The sequence below is a fragment of the Balaenoptera ricei genome, chromosome 1, assembly GCF_028023285.1.
Source record: "Balaenoptera ricei isolate mBalRic1 chromosome 1, mBalRic1.hap2, whole genome shotgun sequence".
Classification (NCBI taxonomy): Eukaryota; Metazoa; Chordata; class Mammalia; order Artiodactyla; family Balaenopteridae; genus Balaenoptera; species Balaenoptera ricei.
In genome coordinates this window covers 65,564,488-65,582,218 of record NC_082639.1, presented here as the reverse complement: position 1 = coordinate 65,582,218, position 17,731 = coordinate 65,564,488, and the positions used below count along the sequence as shown (strand labels likewise).

General features: G+C 37.1%; 1 protein-coding gene and 1 pseudogene across 1 annotated transcript in view; one reads left to right on the top strand and one right to left on the bottom strand.

The window, feature by feature from the left end:
* The window catches only part of SLC44A5 (solute carrier family 44 member 5), a 352,752-nt gene that overhangs the window by 166,931 nt on the left and 168,090 nt on the right, over window positions 1-17,731 (top strand). The gene's annotated exons all lie outside the window — the stretch shown is intronic.
* LOC132350309 (protein PBDC1-like) lies at window positions 16,935-17,452 on the bottom strand (annotated as a pseudogene).

The following is a 17,731-nucleotide window of genomic DNA, read 5'->3' as shown; positions in this document are numbered from 1 at the left end:
TTTAGACAAAATTTTTTATTGAAATATAGATTTACAATATTGTGTTAGTTTCAGGTGTACAGGAAAGTGATTCTGTTAAATATATATATGTATATATGTATATTGTATATATATATATATATATGTTCTTTTTCAGATTCTTTTCCATTATAGGTTATTATAAGCATGCAGGTTTTTTTTTACATTTCAAATGTTATCATTTATGATGCTTTATAGTAATGATTTTAAATTATTACCTATTTTATTTTATATCTAGCAGTTTGTATCTCTTAATTCCCTTCCTGCTGCCCCTGTCCCCTCTGGTAACTGCTAGTATGTTCTCTGTATCTGTTTCTGTTTTGTCATATTCAATCGTTTTATTTTTTGTGAAAACATACAGTATGTGTCTTTCTCTGCATGCAGTTTTTAATTTTTAATTTAAGATTAAGTGTTCATTATCAGTGAATTCAGGTATTCACCAGTCCAACTGACTTTGTAATTCTGTGCATTAAAGTTTAAGGACCAGGATTTTTAGGGCAGGGAGAAGTGGGTATTGAGCTCCAGAGTCACCAAGTCCTACAAATAAAGATTTGTTTGCCCTTTGTGCTTTTTCCTAGGAGAACTACCAGCCACTTACTTAGAGGGCAAGAACTATAGTAAGTCATAGTCTGAGCGTTAAGTACTAAGTTAGTCTAAGAATGCTTTATGACAGTCTATCGATAACAAATACACGATTCTTTCAAACTCTAGGAACACCTAAGTATTTGGTTGATAAAGACTAATTGCTGATGAAGACTTTTGGTTCTTTCAAGTGGCTGATTTCTACCTCCTGAAGGGGTTCCCTCTCTTTAGAGTTATAAAAGAATCCCCCACGAAGAGCATCATATAGCTACTGACGCTTCATGACCTCACTTCATCCTATACAAGTTGTTTTCTTCTGGTCCTTCCATCCCAGTTTGTGACTGACACATGTGTCTTCTTTAAATCTCTTTTTCTGATAAAGATCTCCACCATCAGGCTTCTTGGATGTTTCGTGACACTCTGAGTATCTTACCCAGTCCTCTTTGTTTGGTGTCACCTGCCTTGCTCCTCAGTTAGCCCCTGATAGTTGAGTCTTGCTACTCCAAGTGTGGTCTGTGGACCAGCAGCCTGGGTATCACCTGGGAGCTTGCTAGAAATGCAGACTCTCAGGCCCTGCCCCAGACTTATTGAACCAGAATCTGCATTTTCACAAGATTCCCAGTGACTCACGCAAATGAAAGTTTGAGCAGCACTGGCTTCAAGAACTGTTCTTCCTTTATGCATTCTCATTGCCCCTGAGATCTACAAATAAGTACTTTTCTGCTGTGACTTCCTACATTACTTGGGTTCCAAATCCTCAACTAAAAAAATTATCATGTATGTACTTTCCTACCTCTGTTCTCAAAGCCACATTTTGGACTCTTGTGTACTTTAATTTTACCTACGTAGATTCTATTGTTTACTACACTTACGTAGCATTTTATGGTTTTCAAAGTTCCTTCACACAGATTTTGTTAGTAGATCACATATGATCCTATAAAGAGGAGAGGTAGGTAATATAACGTTTTGAAGAGGCTATTTTATAAATTTCCAGTTGTGATTTTTTTTTTAACCTTAGGGGTGAAAAATGTATCAGCAGATTTTTTTTTCTCCTACCTTACAAAAAAGCAGAAGCCAAGCCTTTCAGGGCTATCAGAAGTCAGTGAGTTGTTCTGATTCAAAATGTATCATGATTCAAAACCATGTTTTACTGCTCAGTGTGATGAAAGTTATATTTTCATTCATAAGTCTTGCCTTCTTAATTAGGATAAAGTAATTAGGCCTATAATAAAATCTTCATCTTTCTGATAAGAATTTTGAGATAAATGAGCCAATGAAGAATAAGCCCTCCACTTCTGGTATCATAGCCTAAGGTGAGAGGGACCACTGAGTACTGCTTCTCCTTGAATGGACACGAGTCAAAGAAAAGGAAAAAGTCTAACATAAGATATTGCCTTGAGACCCTATGCAACTTTCATTCTCCCAGAGAAGATATATATGGGGGAACTCCCTGCTGAATCATGGCCTGGGAAGAACTGTTGGGTTTACATCCCCTGAAAGTACATCTATACTGGGGGAAACACTCCCAGATCCTAAGAGTGTTACACCCAGGAGTTAGGGGTGAATGGGTCAATAGGCATTGCAAGCGGATTTGGCAAGTGGTGCCATTTTTGTCTTTTCTCTTTTGTCCATTCACTCAACATGCACACTCATTCTTAACCTTATGTTTAAGAAAGTGTAACTGTGATTGACAATGTGGGTGAGCTTGGAAGAATTGGAGTGTTGTTGAGGTTAGCCCATAGAAAACATTCTTCAACAGCATCCTGTTTCAAAGAAATTGAGACCTAGAGAAACCCGAGACTTGCGCCCATGTGCTCCATCTCCTCTGCTCTTACGAAGAAGGGGAATCTTCACCCTCTCTGAGGTTAGTACCTCCTCAAAGACCTTGCTATGAAATCCCCCTTCTGCACCATTCCCATCTAGAAACAAACATGCCTTAATATCGGCCACCTGAAGTTTTAAAAAAGCCTCCATTGACCCCCCCTCATCGTCTTCCAACTACCTCCCCATTTCTTTGCTTTCTCTCACAGAACACTCCTCAAAAGCATTGGCTAGAGGCACTGACTCCACTTTCCTCCCTCCCAGCCTCTCATTAACCTTCACCAACTGGAATTATCTCTGCACTACTTCATAAAACAGCTTTTTACCCAAGTTTCCAAAAACTTCTATCTTGTTCCTCTAATGAAAAACTATCCTTTCTCACCTTATTCTCCTTTAGCAGCATTTAACACATGCAGCCACTCTCTCTTTTGAAATACTTTCTTCTTCTCCTTCCGTGATGCCACACTCTCCTGATTCCTCCTGTCTCCTGATATCTCCTCCTCCTCTGCCCATTTACTATCTGATTATTGGAGGGCCCCCAGGACACATTTTTTCTTTCTGTACTCTCCTAGGTGAGTTCATCAGGTCCCATAGTTCTAAAGCCCATGAATATGCTGTTAACTCGTACATTTTTATCTCTGACCCTGATTGCTTTGTCTTGCTCCAGACTTGTTGGTTCAACTTTACATCCCACCAAACCTGCTCTTGTCTCCCTACCTTCCCATCTCTAAGAAGGGCTCTAAACTCACCGTCTCCAGTGCATCACTTCATTCAAGCCACTGTCTGTTATTTACATACTTACAATAGCCTCCCAACTGGTTTTTAAGCTTTAGCCATTGCCCTACTCTTGTCCATTCTCCACTGAAGAATATAACTACAACTTCTGTTCCTAGAATCAAGTAGTGAACTGAGCAAATAACCAACTGCTATTTAAAATTTCAAAGCACAAATGCTGATGATTTAATATTACTTTTCTCTAAAAGGTTAATTTTTGCAGTTTTAAGATTTACTAACAATATTTGATTCTTCAACCCATTTTTTAATTAAAAAGGAAAAGGGAAAAAAACCCCTTTACTATATATAGATATATCTATATCTGTATATATATCTATATCTATATACATACATATATATAATATATCTTTAGCATTGTTAGTTTTATTTTTCATGATAATTTCTACCTAATCTAATTTTACTTGGGTCAAATTGTATTTTCTGTTAAATGTCCGCAGTGTCAAAATGCCTGGGTTAAAATGTTCTGCTGTACTTTTAATTGCTTCTTATTATTTTCTCAGTCAGGATATCAATGTTAGCTAGAGCTGTAGCAATGGAAAATTATTGCTAAAACAGGTTTGACTTCAAATAGAAATTCCAGAAAGCCTAGAGACATCTTGGGGGGAGCAAATGTAAATTTAAGGGAAAAGGACGCATTTCTTCTTCAGGCAAAACATGTTATATAAAGGTGACTTCTGATTCCCTGGGAAAGAGCTCTTCCTTACCTTGGAACTTTTATTTCCCCTGGTAATCCAAGCTGGCTTCCTCTCTCTCCATAGCATTGAGTGCCTCTTGGCACAAACTATTGCCATCAACTATTCCACATCTATGTGAACAAGAGCCTTTGGAAGCAGGAACTGATTAAAATATATAATTTCCTTACAGTATTAAATATGACACCCTTTATTATAGTTTTTGATGGCTTGGTTTAAGTAACTGAAATGTATATATCTCTCATTATTAATTTTTGAAATGGTTTGGACTTTGCCTGCCTAGTCTTTCAAATTACATAGATAAAGTTGGCTTTTCTAGAATGGAGTTCATTTTATTTCCCAAATGTTTTTCTATTTTTGGATTTTCTTGAGGATCAGGAAGGTCGAATGCTATGCACTGTTGAAAGCTATCTGAGTCTTTGGGGGTGTTGATGTGACAACAACAGCAATAAAATATTTTCATAGCACAGTAAGTGTGTGTTGGACACTATTCTAATCGCTTTACATATGGGAATTTACTTAATCTACCCAACTACTCTTTGAGGTTGGTTTTATTTTCCCCATTTTAAAGGTGAGAAAACTGAAGCATAGGGAGGTTAAGTAACTTGCATAAACAAGCACAGTAAAGATCTGACACAAACTGCATAAAGTTTTCTATTTTAAAAAAGACTTTGTATCTTGCTTTTAACTAAAAACAAACTTTTGATTTCCCCACCTTAGGAAACGAAGTGAGCCTGTAATTTCCCACTGACATATCCTTGCTGCCCATAGATAGATAGAGAATGAAGTCTGAAATATTTGCTAATTATGGATTGATTCCTCCACTTGTTTGGTAGCTACCAAATCCAACAGAAAACTGAAGTGATTTCTCCACATCAGACTGAGACCACAGCTCCGATTCTCTTTCCTGACAGACTGCTTAGTTTAGGTCTTCTCTGTAGCACATGCATGTTATTCCTATAACCGACAAAACTGGTCATTATTGTTAAGGAGTTTGTGAGGACAAACTACATTCAGTCGAGATTTATTAAATGCTCAATCTCTTATTACTTAAACAGGGAAATTACATTTTCCCTCCCATTCCTGCTTTTCTCTGTCTGGCAGCACTGATTCCTCTCAATAGCCTCCCTCATTCCCACTCAGATCCCACATCAAAGATTCTCTTTTGGGTGGTGCTCAGCTTCCTGTATGATTGCTGCAGAAAACCAACGTTCTGAATTTTGGTTGAATGCTCTGTGTACAACCTGTATATCATAACCTCTAGTAGGGTTGCCCTGGTTTGAATTTTATTCCTTCTGTTCCCTCTGTACAGTTTATGAGACTGACTCTGGCTTCCTGGTGGTTCTCCATTCTCTCCACTTTGAATCAAAGCAGTCTGGGTAGGCTGTATTCTGTATTTTCTATCTCTTGATTTTCGGCGGTTGTAGGCATTTTTATTCAACAAGCATTTATTCAGGATCTATCATATGCCAGGTGTTTAGAGACTGAAGGAACCTTGAGGATCATCTTCAATCCCTTCCTTTTATAGGTGAAGGGTTGAAGTTCAGAGGTTTTAAAGGACTTGCCCCAGATAGTTAGTGCTGGGCAAGTATTAGACCCAGATCTTAGAATCTATGCTCTTTCAACACCATGCTTTTCTGCCCTTACACTTTTTTTTTAATACATTTATTTATTTATTTATTTATTTATTGGCTGCATTGGGTCTTCGTAGCTGCTCACAGGCTTTCTCTAGTTGTGGCGAGTGGGGGCTACTGTTTGTTGCGATGCGCGGGCTTCTCATTGCAGTGGCTTCTCTTGTTGTGGAGCACGGGCTCTAGGTGCGCGGGCTCAGTAGTTGTGGCTCACGGGCTCTAGAGCGCAGGCTCAGTAGTTGCGGCGCACGGGCTTAGTTGCTCCGCGGCATGTGGAGTCTTCCCGGACCAGGGCTCGAAACCTTGTCCCCTGCATTGGCAGGCGGATTCTTAACCACTGCACCACCAGGGAAGTCCTGCCCTTACACTTTTAATTGGGGGATCTTGGTTGTACCTAGACTTCCATAATATTCTTAAATTTCTCCTAAAAACTTAAAAATGTTAACAAGTGTCCCCTAGCTTTTGTAACCAGAGAGCAAGGATGCCTTATTATGCAAAATGGGTCCTGATTCCTACCTTATGTTTCCAGAGATTCATGATACATGTTTGCATATTAACAAGAGTTCCCACCTATTTATTTCTCTACTTCTGTAGCTACATATTTGCATTTTATCCCAGTTTGGTTTGCTCTTGTAGGATAAGGTGAGAGCAGAGCACTTCAGCACAAGGACAAGGGGTAAGGAGTATGTACTCTGTATAAATTGCATGGCAAGGGCGTCTATAGGCATTTGTAAGGACATACCCTTGACCATTTTTGTAATGCTTGAGAATATTCTGACAAATATGCTACCTGAGCCTGAGTCAGTTCCAGTAGCTGGAGAGATGAAAGGAGTTATAAAAGAATGGAACTATTTTAAGTGCAAGAAATTCCAATCAACAAATCCTTAAAGTTATACTCTTCTTTCTAAAATAATAGTTTCAGATGTAGATAGGTATAAGTATATATTATAGCCTAGGAATACAAAGAGCCCAGAAATTCTTTCTTTCCTCCTGCAACTAAAGGAAATCCTATAATGTTAATTTTTGAGCTTGGCATTCTTTTCCAGGTAACCAGGCCTGCCTTAATGCCAGAGGGTGGAACATTGAGGAATATAATTTTTCTATTCATTGAAGAAAGCTCTTCAGTTAGAACCACCCTTAGCAGAGAAAAAGCTAAGCTACTCAATTTTATTTTTAAACATAGATAAATAGTATCTTAGCAGCTCAGAACTTGCTGAGAAAACTGGATTGCTTAAATGGGAAAGTGCAGTTGGGGTTTGAGAGCATGAGCCGGAAGCAGGGACATGAGTAAGCAACTGGAAAACTTCAGCTGGAAACCTGGTAATTGGTTAATGTGGTTCACCTTTATTTTTCATTCTTTTGGTGAAGCTTTACTTTTCCTTTCTTTACAAACGTAGCTAACGTCTTCGTTTATTGAAAAAGAAAGCTGTTTGTTTTTTTATACTGATGAAACAACAGAACTACATTTAACTGGAAATGTGAAAAAATAAAGAATAAATTCTTATTTTTATTTTAAATAATAATTGTGTGCCAAAATTATTATTTTGAAATTAAAAATCAACCTCTGATTTAAAGAGACCAATTTAAATTGTTTTCAAAAATGAAATAATAATAATATACCTTCAAAATAGAAAGTTCTATCATGGCAGGTTTGCTCTATGAATCAATGTTATCATCTCAATTTTAATCACTGCATTGAAAAGAACAAGTAATTATTTCACACCAGTTCTTTCTTTTCCTTATCCCAGGAACTCCTGAAAGTTTTGATCATCCTTAAAGCCAAAAATACAAAAAATAGTATTATTTTAAAATATTTCTGATGTAATACTTAGCAGGTTATTTATTCTATACCAAAATATACAAGTAGTAAGAAGAAAAGAATTAATCACTCTTGCTTTCTTTGGATGTCTTCCATAAAACCATAAGAATAAGAGAGATGTGTGCCTGCAAGGAAAATTTCCATTGCACTGTAGTTTAGCATTGCTGACAAATTTTAATGTGCATTTAACTGGTTGGTATACTTAATGTTCCATACATAAATGTCCAGTGTTCTAGGATAGATTGTGGAAACAGTAAACATAGGGAATGTTTTCATAGTTACATGTCCCTCAGGAAGCAGAATTCCTTTTGACAGTAATAAACAATAATAATGAAGTTCTTGGAATACATTTTCAGGATGTTTGATTTTGAGCATTCAGAATACCAATTTGTCCTGAATTTGTGGGTGTCCTGTGTGTGTATGCGTGCTTGTAAGAGAGGGGGAGCCAAAGTCCATTTTGTTATGATATCAAGGTACGCACTTAAAGTAGTTTTACAAGCACATTTTCCAGAAAAACTGAGTTGATGCTGCCAAAGTCAGAGCTCATTAGGATCTACAGAACAAATAATTACTCAAGTCAGTGATTGTGATAAGAACCTTGACCTGATTGGTCAGATGGTCTTGTTAAATGCGATACTTAGCAGGGGCCTTTTTCTTTTTCTTGGTTACTCTGTCAAATAATTCTGGCTAAAGCAACATGTCCTGATAATATTGACATTTTACTCCAATACCTGACTTAGTGATATACCAGCCTAAATAAATATTCACAAAAAATTGTTAGTTATTTGTTAAACTTTTATAAACCTAGTTAAATGCTCTCCTGCAAATATACAAACCAATGTATTCCTTAAGCATAGGGAATATGATGTAAAAGTGCAATGCAAAAAAGTTGGCTTTTTGTGTAATGAACATATTAGACTGAGTCATTGGCATAACAATCTCTATCGATACTTTAAATATACTAAATATGGCATGCATGCTTATCAAGCTTCTGTAACTCATACCAGTTTCCCCTGTGCTTCATATATTCACTGCATCTTTTTGGGGTGCTTTTAAAAAAATTATTTTGTTGAAGTATAGTTGATTTACAATGTGATGTTGATTTCTGCTGTACAGCAAAGTGATTCGGTTATATACGTATATATACATTCTTTTTCGTATTCTTGTCCATTATGGTTTGTCACAGGATACTGAATATAGTTCCCTGTGCTATACAATAGGACCTTGTTGTTTATCCATCCTCTATATACTAGTTTGCGTCTGCTAACCCCAGCCTCCCACTCTATCGCTCCCCTACCCACCTTCCCCTTGGCAACCACAAGTCTGTTCTCTATTTCTATGTTCACTGCATCTTGATTTACATCATTTCAAGCATTTTTTCCCCTGAAGAATCTGCTGGAGAACCTTGACTGTGCAAACTCTTATCTGTTTTCTGTTCTATTCTTTTTGTATGTTTACTAAGTACTTAAACTATGAATCAGGTATAGTTTCTAGTATGAAACAAAGTAGCTCATAGAATAAAAATCTTTTCTAAGCAATAGTCTAGAATTGTGTGTGTGCATGTGTGTATGTGTGTGAATGTTTAAGAAGCACAGAACTAAAGACAGATTAGGGTAAAAGCCATATTAAATTTTAAAGGCAAGTTGTTTTCCAAAATTTCTGAAGTTCTGGAGTAGGTTTTCTGGAAGCTATGTGCGACATTACTTATTGAATCATATTTGTTGGTTTTCTAATGAGATTTGAGAACAGGGTTAAATTCAAATTAGTAAGAAAGATAAAACTAGCTTATTTGAACAAGTCTTTAAGCTAGCTCTGACCGTATTTACACATCTTCCTCCTGTGTGATTCACTATTTTCTTGACACACTGAATTTCTCCATCTCAGGTTTTCCTTTCTTTACCCACTGGGCCCAGGCTCTCACCAAGTCTAGCTCAAATGATACCTCCTTAATTTGAAGGCTTTCTTGGTGTCTTCAGCTGAATGTGAGCTGTCCTTCCATCACATTACCTGAGGTCTTTGTACTCTCCTTCCAGAACTCTTGGAATTCTTGCCGAGTTACAATATTGGTGTGTTCCCACTTCTACAGTGCAATTTCCTTCTCAAGAGGAGCACTGTTTCTTATCCATCTTGACCCTCACAGTGTAAGTGCTCAGTGAAATAAAATCAATTCTGTTCAGTACTCAGAGAAAACTGTTCAGAGGTCGAAATCAACTTAAAGGGAAGTTTTCGGTCAGGACACATATTTTAAGGGCTCTTTGTCAGTGAATAGTATCCCAGGTTGCCTGAGCCTCTAAGTTCAGGAACTCTTGGAGATGAGATTTGTGAAGGCACTTTTGGTCATTTTGGCAGCTGGAAAGGCACCAGAAGCTAAAGACAAGAGAGGAAGATGTAAAGGTGATCCTTTCCTTTCTCTAAATTCTCACTGGTAAGATAAAGGAAGACAGAGTGAGTGGCATGGGTGTGGGAATTAAAATTGAGCTGCGTTTTTAGGAAATCAATAGGGAAGGAGAAGGGAAATTTTTTATTGAGGACCTGTGATGTGTCAGACATTTTACATATGATATTTAAAGTAAAACTGTAATAATCATAATCATAATGCTTTCTCATGTTCATGGAAATATACTTTTTATAAATGATTTCACATCATGATCTCATTTGATTTTTCAAGCCGTGACTTAGGTGGTGTATCGATTATATCCTTCAACAGGCAACTAAGATATAAAAAGGCAAAATTTATTCAGAGTTACATATAGAGTCAAAGACACAAGACTTGAATATAAACTTTCTGTTTCTTGTTTAACTCTCTTTCTACTACATCTTTATATGTTATAAAACCCAACAATGTAGTTTATAAGTGTTTTATACAGTTGTCTTTTAAATCAGTTAAGAGCCTTTTATTTTTTCATGTGCATCAACACTGGTTTTATTTTGGGAAATATTTTATTGTGGGAAATTTTTGTTTATTAAACACAGAGAATACCGTAATTTAAAAGTTTTGACTAAATATATATTGCTAAATAAATAAACACATCTTACTAACGTCTCACTTCTGACTCTAACTGATAACAGAGTGGGGAAAAGTGGACATTAGGAAGTAGATATACTTGTAATAACCTATAATGGAAAAGACTCTGAAAAAGAATATATATGTATATATATGTATATATGTGTGTGTGTGTGAGTGTGTATATATATATGTATATATATAGATAAAACTGAATCACTTTGCTGTACACCTGAAACTAACACAACATTGTAAATCAACTATACTTCAATAAAAAAAGAAGTAGGTATAGATTTCAGAGGTAATGGGGAAATGTTTCTCAGTCATCTACTCGTGGAGGACGGTAGCAAACTCTCCTTGGATTGGTGTCATCTTGGCATAGAAAAGATGTCCCAAACAACGTTTTACTTGAGTACATAGGGTAACCTAATAGACCTGAGTCAAAAATAAATGTCTTAGAAATTCTAAAGAGTTCCTAGAAGAAAGAGAAGACCTAGGAGGTTTTAGTTAAGAGCTCGAGTTGGCTGGACCACTGGCTGATCATTGGATTTTGAAAGCTCTTCTAGCTACCTTAAATCAGGTATCATCCCATTAATCAGGAAGCCTTGGGAATGATTGGGATGGGGCTGTAACCTGAGTTATCTTCAAAATGCCTAAAGTACCCACCTGTGCACAGCTGTGTAGACCTCTGCATAAAGCTGCTCTAAAGGATGCTATCTGCATCCTCTAAGAGCTTTTTCCTGTGGCCCTGGGATGATCAGGGGAATTTATGGCTAAAGTAACAGACAGCTGCAGTGATTCTACAGGTAGAATCTGTATGTGTTCTTTAGAGGTAGAAACTGCTCTAAAACCCATCTAAAATATTTCACTTATTTAAAAAAAATAGTAGTGGGAGGAAAGGTCATATGTTAATTTACAGGCCTTTGGGGTGAATAAAATGTGAAGGAAGAATCATCCTTAGAAAAGTGTAGCAAATCTTGCCCTATATTATTTCTTCTTTATGAACGTGAGGCTAGAGGTGGCACCCATCCTTGGCTGCCGCAGCGGTAGGAAACGGCTATTGGCAGGATCATCACTGAAATAACCCAAGTGACTAGGAAGCACTTGAGAAGTGTACACATTCCTTCTGGCTGTGACTTCATCTTCATTGTCTCCTCTGCGGAAAGCAGGTTTGAAATCTGGCATTGAAATCTGGCGGGCAGTCAGGCTTTTAAAATGTGAAAGCAATCCCAGTCTCCCAATTCCTCCCGCCCTACCCCTTTCCCCCTGGGATTGACACATATACATTATTGATACTATGTATAAAATAGCCAACTGATGGGAACATATTGTATAGCACAGGGAACTCTGCCTAATGCACTGTGATAACCTAAATGGGAAGGAAGTTCAAAAGGGAGGGGATATCTGTATGTGTATGGCTGATTCATTTTGTTGTGCACTGGAGGCTAACACAGCATTGTAAAGCAACCAGTTAAAATCAATTTAAAAAAATGTGAAAGCAGGGCACTTCTTAAGTCAATTTTATGATGCGTTCTGGCCAATAGTTGCATGTGTAGCATTATGAAAAGCCTAACTGGCATCAGTCTGTGTTAGAGAGTGAATAAAAAGTAACTGTATGATGACTAATGTAGTCAAAATATTACTATATTTTGAGTCAGAGAAGTGACTTGCTGAGATAACACAGATTTTGCAGCTGTAATCAAGGTCATAGCTGGTTTCTTGGTAGATTCACTAAATGGACTATTTGAGTCTTTGGATTTGAACTACCAGAGTCTCTGAAGTAATATGGGTATCCTCTGTGGGACTTTTTCTTTGGAAAAAGTAGAATTTTATTTTCCATGTTTGTGAGTTTGGGTGTGTTTATGTGTGTGCCTGAGAAAGAGCATATGTACAGCTGTATGGATTTCGTAAACATAATGATAAGGGGAAAAGACAACCCCCCTCCCATTCCATTTACGTAAAGCCAAAAATAACCAAAACTAAATTATATTATTTAGGAATACATAAGAGATGATAAACTACAAGAAAAACAAGGAAATGATTATCATAAAACTAAGGGCAATGATCACCTCTAGCAAGGAGGTAACTGCTTAGTATTTCATATATGACTACCATAATTTATTTATCTTCTCTACTTTGGATGGACATTGAGTTGTCTTAAATTTTTGGCTATTACAGATGTTGCTGCCATGAATATTATTGTACATGTATCTTTATACATACAGGCAGTAGTTTGGGATATTATACTTAGGAGTAAAATTGCTCGGTCATAGGGTCAGATCATGCCAAACTTTTCCAAAAGTGGCTCTACCGATGTTCATTCTCACTGACAGTGTATGAGATCCCATTACTCCACATCTTTGTCAACATCATCTTATCAAGCTTTTTACTTTTTGCAAGTGTTTTGGGGTTATATAGTTATTTCTTTTTTGTGGTTTTCACTTATATCTGCTTAATTATTAACAAGATGGAATATTACTTTATTATTTATTGACCATTTGGATTTCCTCCTCTGAAGTTCCTACCCAAGTCCTTTGCTCACTTTTCCATTAAGCTTTTGGCTGGTCTTTTTCTCTTTAACAGTAGGAGTTCATTATATACTCTGGGTATTAGTAATTCAATGTTATAGGTGTGATTAGTATCCTCTGTGAATGTCTTATCCCTCTTTTTAGTGAGTCTTTTGATAAACAGAATTTCTTATTTTTGTTGCAGTTAAATTTATCATTTATTTCGTTTATGACTAGTACTTTTTGTGCTATTGCTTAATAAATCCTCTGTCTGAGGCTTTATGATTTTATCTTTCACTTTAAGTTTTTCTGGAATCGATTTTTGTGTCTGATGTGAGGTAGGGGGTTCAAGTTTATTATTATTTTTTTTCTTTGTGGATATCCATTGTCCTATCATATTTACTGAAAAGAACGTACACAGAAAAGGGTTTTTTGGGTCTGTTTTATCATAGTATTTGAAATACTGAGAAAGTATGTCAAAATCTTCTACTATGATTGTGGATTTGTCTGTTTTTCCTTGCAGTTCTATACATGTACACTTAAAATTTTATTAATTGCCTGTGTTACATCTTCCTGGTTAATTGGACCTTTTATCATTATGAAGTGACCCTTTTTATTGCTAGTAATGCTTTTTACTATAATCTCTGTTTTCAGAGATTACATACAACTCCTTTCTTTTGGTTATTATTTACATGCCATATCTTTTTCCATCCTTTTGCCTCAACTTTTTTCTATCCTTATTTTTTGGATATACATATGGCATATAGTTGGATTTTTTTAATCCAGTATGACAATTTTTATTTCTCACAGGCACATCTAGTCCATTTATATTTAATGTAATTGTCATTATATTTGAGTTTATATATGTCTTAGTCTGCTACAACAAAATACCATAGACTGGGTGGCTTAAACAACAGATATTTATTTCTCACAATTCTGGTGGCTGGGAAGTCCAAGATCAAGGTGCGGGCTGATTTGGTTCCTGGTGAGAGCCCTCTTTCTGGCTTGAAGATGGCTGCCTTCTCACTATGTCCTCACATGGCAGAGAGAGCTGGCTCTGGTCTCCCTTCCTCTTCTTATAAGGACACTAATCCCATTGTGGGGGTCCACCCTCATGACCTCATCTAAACCTAATTATCTCCCAAAGACCCTTCCTCCAAATACCATCATATTCGGTGTTGGGACTTCAACATATGAGTTTTGGGAGGACACAAACATTCAGTCCATAACAATATACATCACTTTATATACGTACGTATCCCCTTCTTTTCAAAAGTTCCCTTCACGTCACTTTGCTTTTATGAAAGACCTAAAACAGGTACTAAAAGATTAGTACCTGTTTCATTAACTGAAAGAAATTGGAAGAGGATTTTCGCTTTTACAAAAACAGTGAAAAGTGAAAATAGCATTCAGCATTTGTTTTGCAGCACAGCCAGTGTAGAGGCAGCACACGTTCCAGGGGGCAAGAGTAGCACTGCCAAGCTCCTTCCCCAGGAACTATACACTCAGTCTCAGCATCAAGCTGCCATAGCTTTAGAGTATATCTGTAAGCATCTGTGCTTCATCTCAATTTATTTTGTGCATCTGTTAGCAAGATGTGTCCTAAGGTAATTGCTTCTTTGCTTTACCCCGTTTTGGCTTATGAAAGGTTTCATAGAATTTTGGATAGTGGGGGAAACCTGTATTGTGCTTTCTCATTGCCCTGTCCTTTTTTTTTTTTTTAATAAATTTATTTATTTACTAGTTTTTTTTTTGGCTGTGTTAGGTCTTCATTGCTGCACGTGGGCTTTCTCTAGTTGCAGCGAGCAGGGGCTTCTCACTGTGGTGGCTTCTCTTGTTGTAGAGCACGGGCTCTAGGTGCACGGGCTTCAGTAGCTGTGGCACGTGGGCTCAGTTGCTCCGCGGCATGTGGGATCTTCCCAGACCAGGGCTCGAACCCGTGTCCCCTGCATTGGCAGGTGGATTCTTAACCACTGCGCCACCAGGGAAGCCCGCCCTGTCTGATCTATAATGATTTTTCTTCTCTTTCTTATCTGATTTTGGATTGGCTAATTTTTCTTATTCCGTTTTCTTCCTATATTATTTTCAAAGTAATATATACTGATTCTGCTTTTTAAAAATTATAGCATGCATACTCATTAAAGTTTAAAATTCATTAATATTTTACCTGCTATTTATACAAGAAGCTTACAGTACTTCAACTCTTGGATTACATTCTATTATTGTTGTAATTTTCTCTTGTTTTATTTAACCCCACAGACTTTATTATCATTGCTTTCTATAGCCACTGATTGTTCTCTTCCTCCCTTCATAGGTCTTCACACTACATTTCTTCTTTAATCAAAGACCTTCCATCTGTCTCACTGTTACTTCTCTCAGAAATACATAATATATTTTAGTGAGATGCTGCTGATGGCAAACTTTCTTGCTTTTTTTTTTTCCTAAAAGTCTCTCTATTTCACCTTTTATTGGGGAACATGTTTTCTCTAGATATAGGGATACTAGATATCGAATTCTATGTTAGCAATTATTTTCTTTCATTGCCCCTCTCCATCATCTCTATTCTCTTTTTCTGGAAATCTGATTTGACATATATTAAAACTTCTCACTCTGTACTTAGTGTATCAACTATTCTTTAATATTTTTCATTCTTAGTTTCTCTGTGCTGCATTCTGAATAATTTATTTTTACTTACTTTCTAGTTTGCCAGTTGCCTCTTCAGCTGTGTCTAACCTGATGTCAAACTTATTCACTAAGTTTTACATTTCATTTAGTGTATTTTTCACTTCCAGATTCAATTTGATTCATTTTCAAATCTGCTGGGTAATTTTGCATTTTGTATTTCTAGCACGGCAGATTATTTAGGCAAATCCTTGTCCTGAATGCTAGATTTCCCTTCCCTAGTTTTTCACTCCCTCCTCTAAATCTGCCCAGAATGTCTAAGAAATAAACCCCCAAACTTGTCTTTTGACATTGAGCTCACAATATGTTCAGTCTTTTTGTGAAAAATCCATTTTGTGAGCAAAAAAATTTCATGAGCATTTCTGTCTCACATACGCTCCATAGAATTTACAAGTATAAAACCCAGTCTAGTTTATCTTTGACTTGATTCAAGGAGACAGGACTCCAGGAAGGAGTGAGATAAGCCCCCAGGCATCCATTTCAAGTGATTGTCTTGTTCTGTAACACACCCCCACCCACTACCCTGAGAAAGAAGAAAGAATATCAATCTCTCTCTTTTGTTCTCTCTCTGAATAGAGGTGACAGTTTAGAATGGGTCATGAAGTAGGTTGTGTACCCCTGCTGTCTGCTATTCCCCTGATGGTCATTATAAGTGACTAGTTTGACTGATTGGTGAAAGACCATAGTTTACCACAATTTTCCCTCAATTATCCTATAAGTAGAGGCATCCACATGATACAGATTCTAATAGTGTACTCCACCTGCAGTTTTTATTAGTTGGATTGTGATGCCTTGTGGGTAGAAATTATGTGCTAAAACACGTTTTCTTTCCAACGTTTCAGGCCCACGAATAGGGATGTTTTTCTAGTGATTATGATCTTCCATCTTCTTGAGTTGTGGCAAAAGTCAGAGTTGATAAGCAGTTTAATTTTGGTCTCATCAATAACCTGTGGACGATATGAGGAAGTAGGAGAGATATTATCACCAGCTACCAAACTGCTTTATGCAATTGTGATAAGTTGACCACTTCTTGCTATTTTTCTTTAGTGTTTATTCTTAAGTTCAACAGGAAGTCTTGTACTCAACTATAACTTTTTTTTTTTGTCATAAGAACCGAAAGAAATTTATTTACAAAATTTCTGACTTGACTGGTGGTGAGAAGCAAGAAACCATCAACTAAGACCCCACTGATAGTGTTCAAGCCAGTTCACACAAGAGAACAACCATTGCAGCTCCTGATGATTAGGCCAGAAAGATGTCCTTCTGCATGTCCTTCCAGTGAACAAGGAGATACATTTGACCACAGGGGCCTGTGCAAGTAGCATCATGGTACTTGTAGGCTCAGTTGAATCACAGCTTCTAGAGTGCTGTTCCCTGTCTACCTTACATAGCTGTTTCACCACTTTTCTTGATTTCTTTGTAGGCTTCTTTCTCTTTTTCTCCTCCTTTGTTGGTTTTCTCCTTTTCTCCTTCTCTGTTGGCTCCTTTATCTTCTTTTCCTCCACTGTTGGCTCCTTCATCTCCTCCATTGTTGGCTCCTTTCTCTTCTTCTTTGTCCTGAACACTAGTGTAAACTGCTTTGTTATAACCTTCCCGGTTCCGAGCAATTTCAATGGCAAAAAATTGTATCCTGGGTGCAAAGATGGTGTTTTCCTCAGTGTACCCCTGAGAACAGTTCAGTCACAGCAAAGTACCATAGTTGAAGTCTTTTACAATCCCATCAAACTTCAAACAGAATGGTCTCCACTTTTTGTAGTAGACTTCAGCATGCTGCATTGCTCTCATGGCCCAAGCCATCTCAATATCAGGATCGTTGCCGTAAGACTCGGCTTGGAGAGAAACAGCGTGCGCCACAGACGTCAGTCCCCGGAAACCTCATCATTTCCACTGGTTGCCTCCATGTTGCAGCCCACAAGGCGTGGCTCCAGTTCTCCGGAAATGACGTTTTGCGTGCTCCTTCCGCAGTTCCCCAACTATAACTTTAAAGATAATTTTCTCCTTTTTTTTTTTTTACAAAAGTTAATGTTTGTATTTATATAATGATGAAAACTATCATTTTCCCTAACCTTTATTCATTTACTGTGCTACTGCCTGAACTCTGTAGATGGAAAGGCAAGATGAAGTCACTTATTTTTATTTTTAGGGTGAGTAAATATGCTCTTCATTTCCTATCTCTGGTT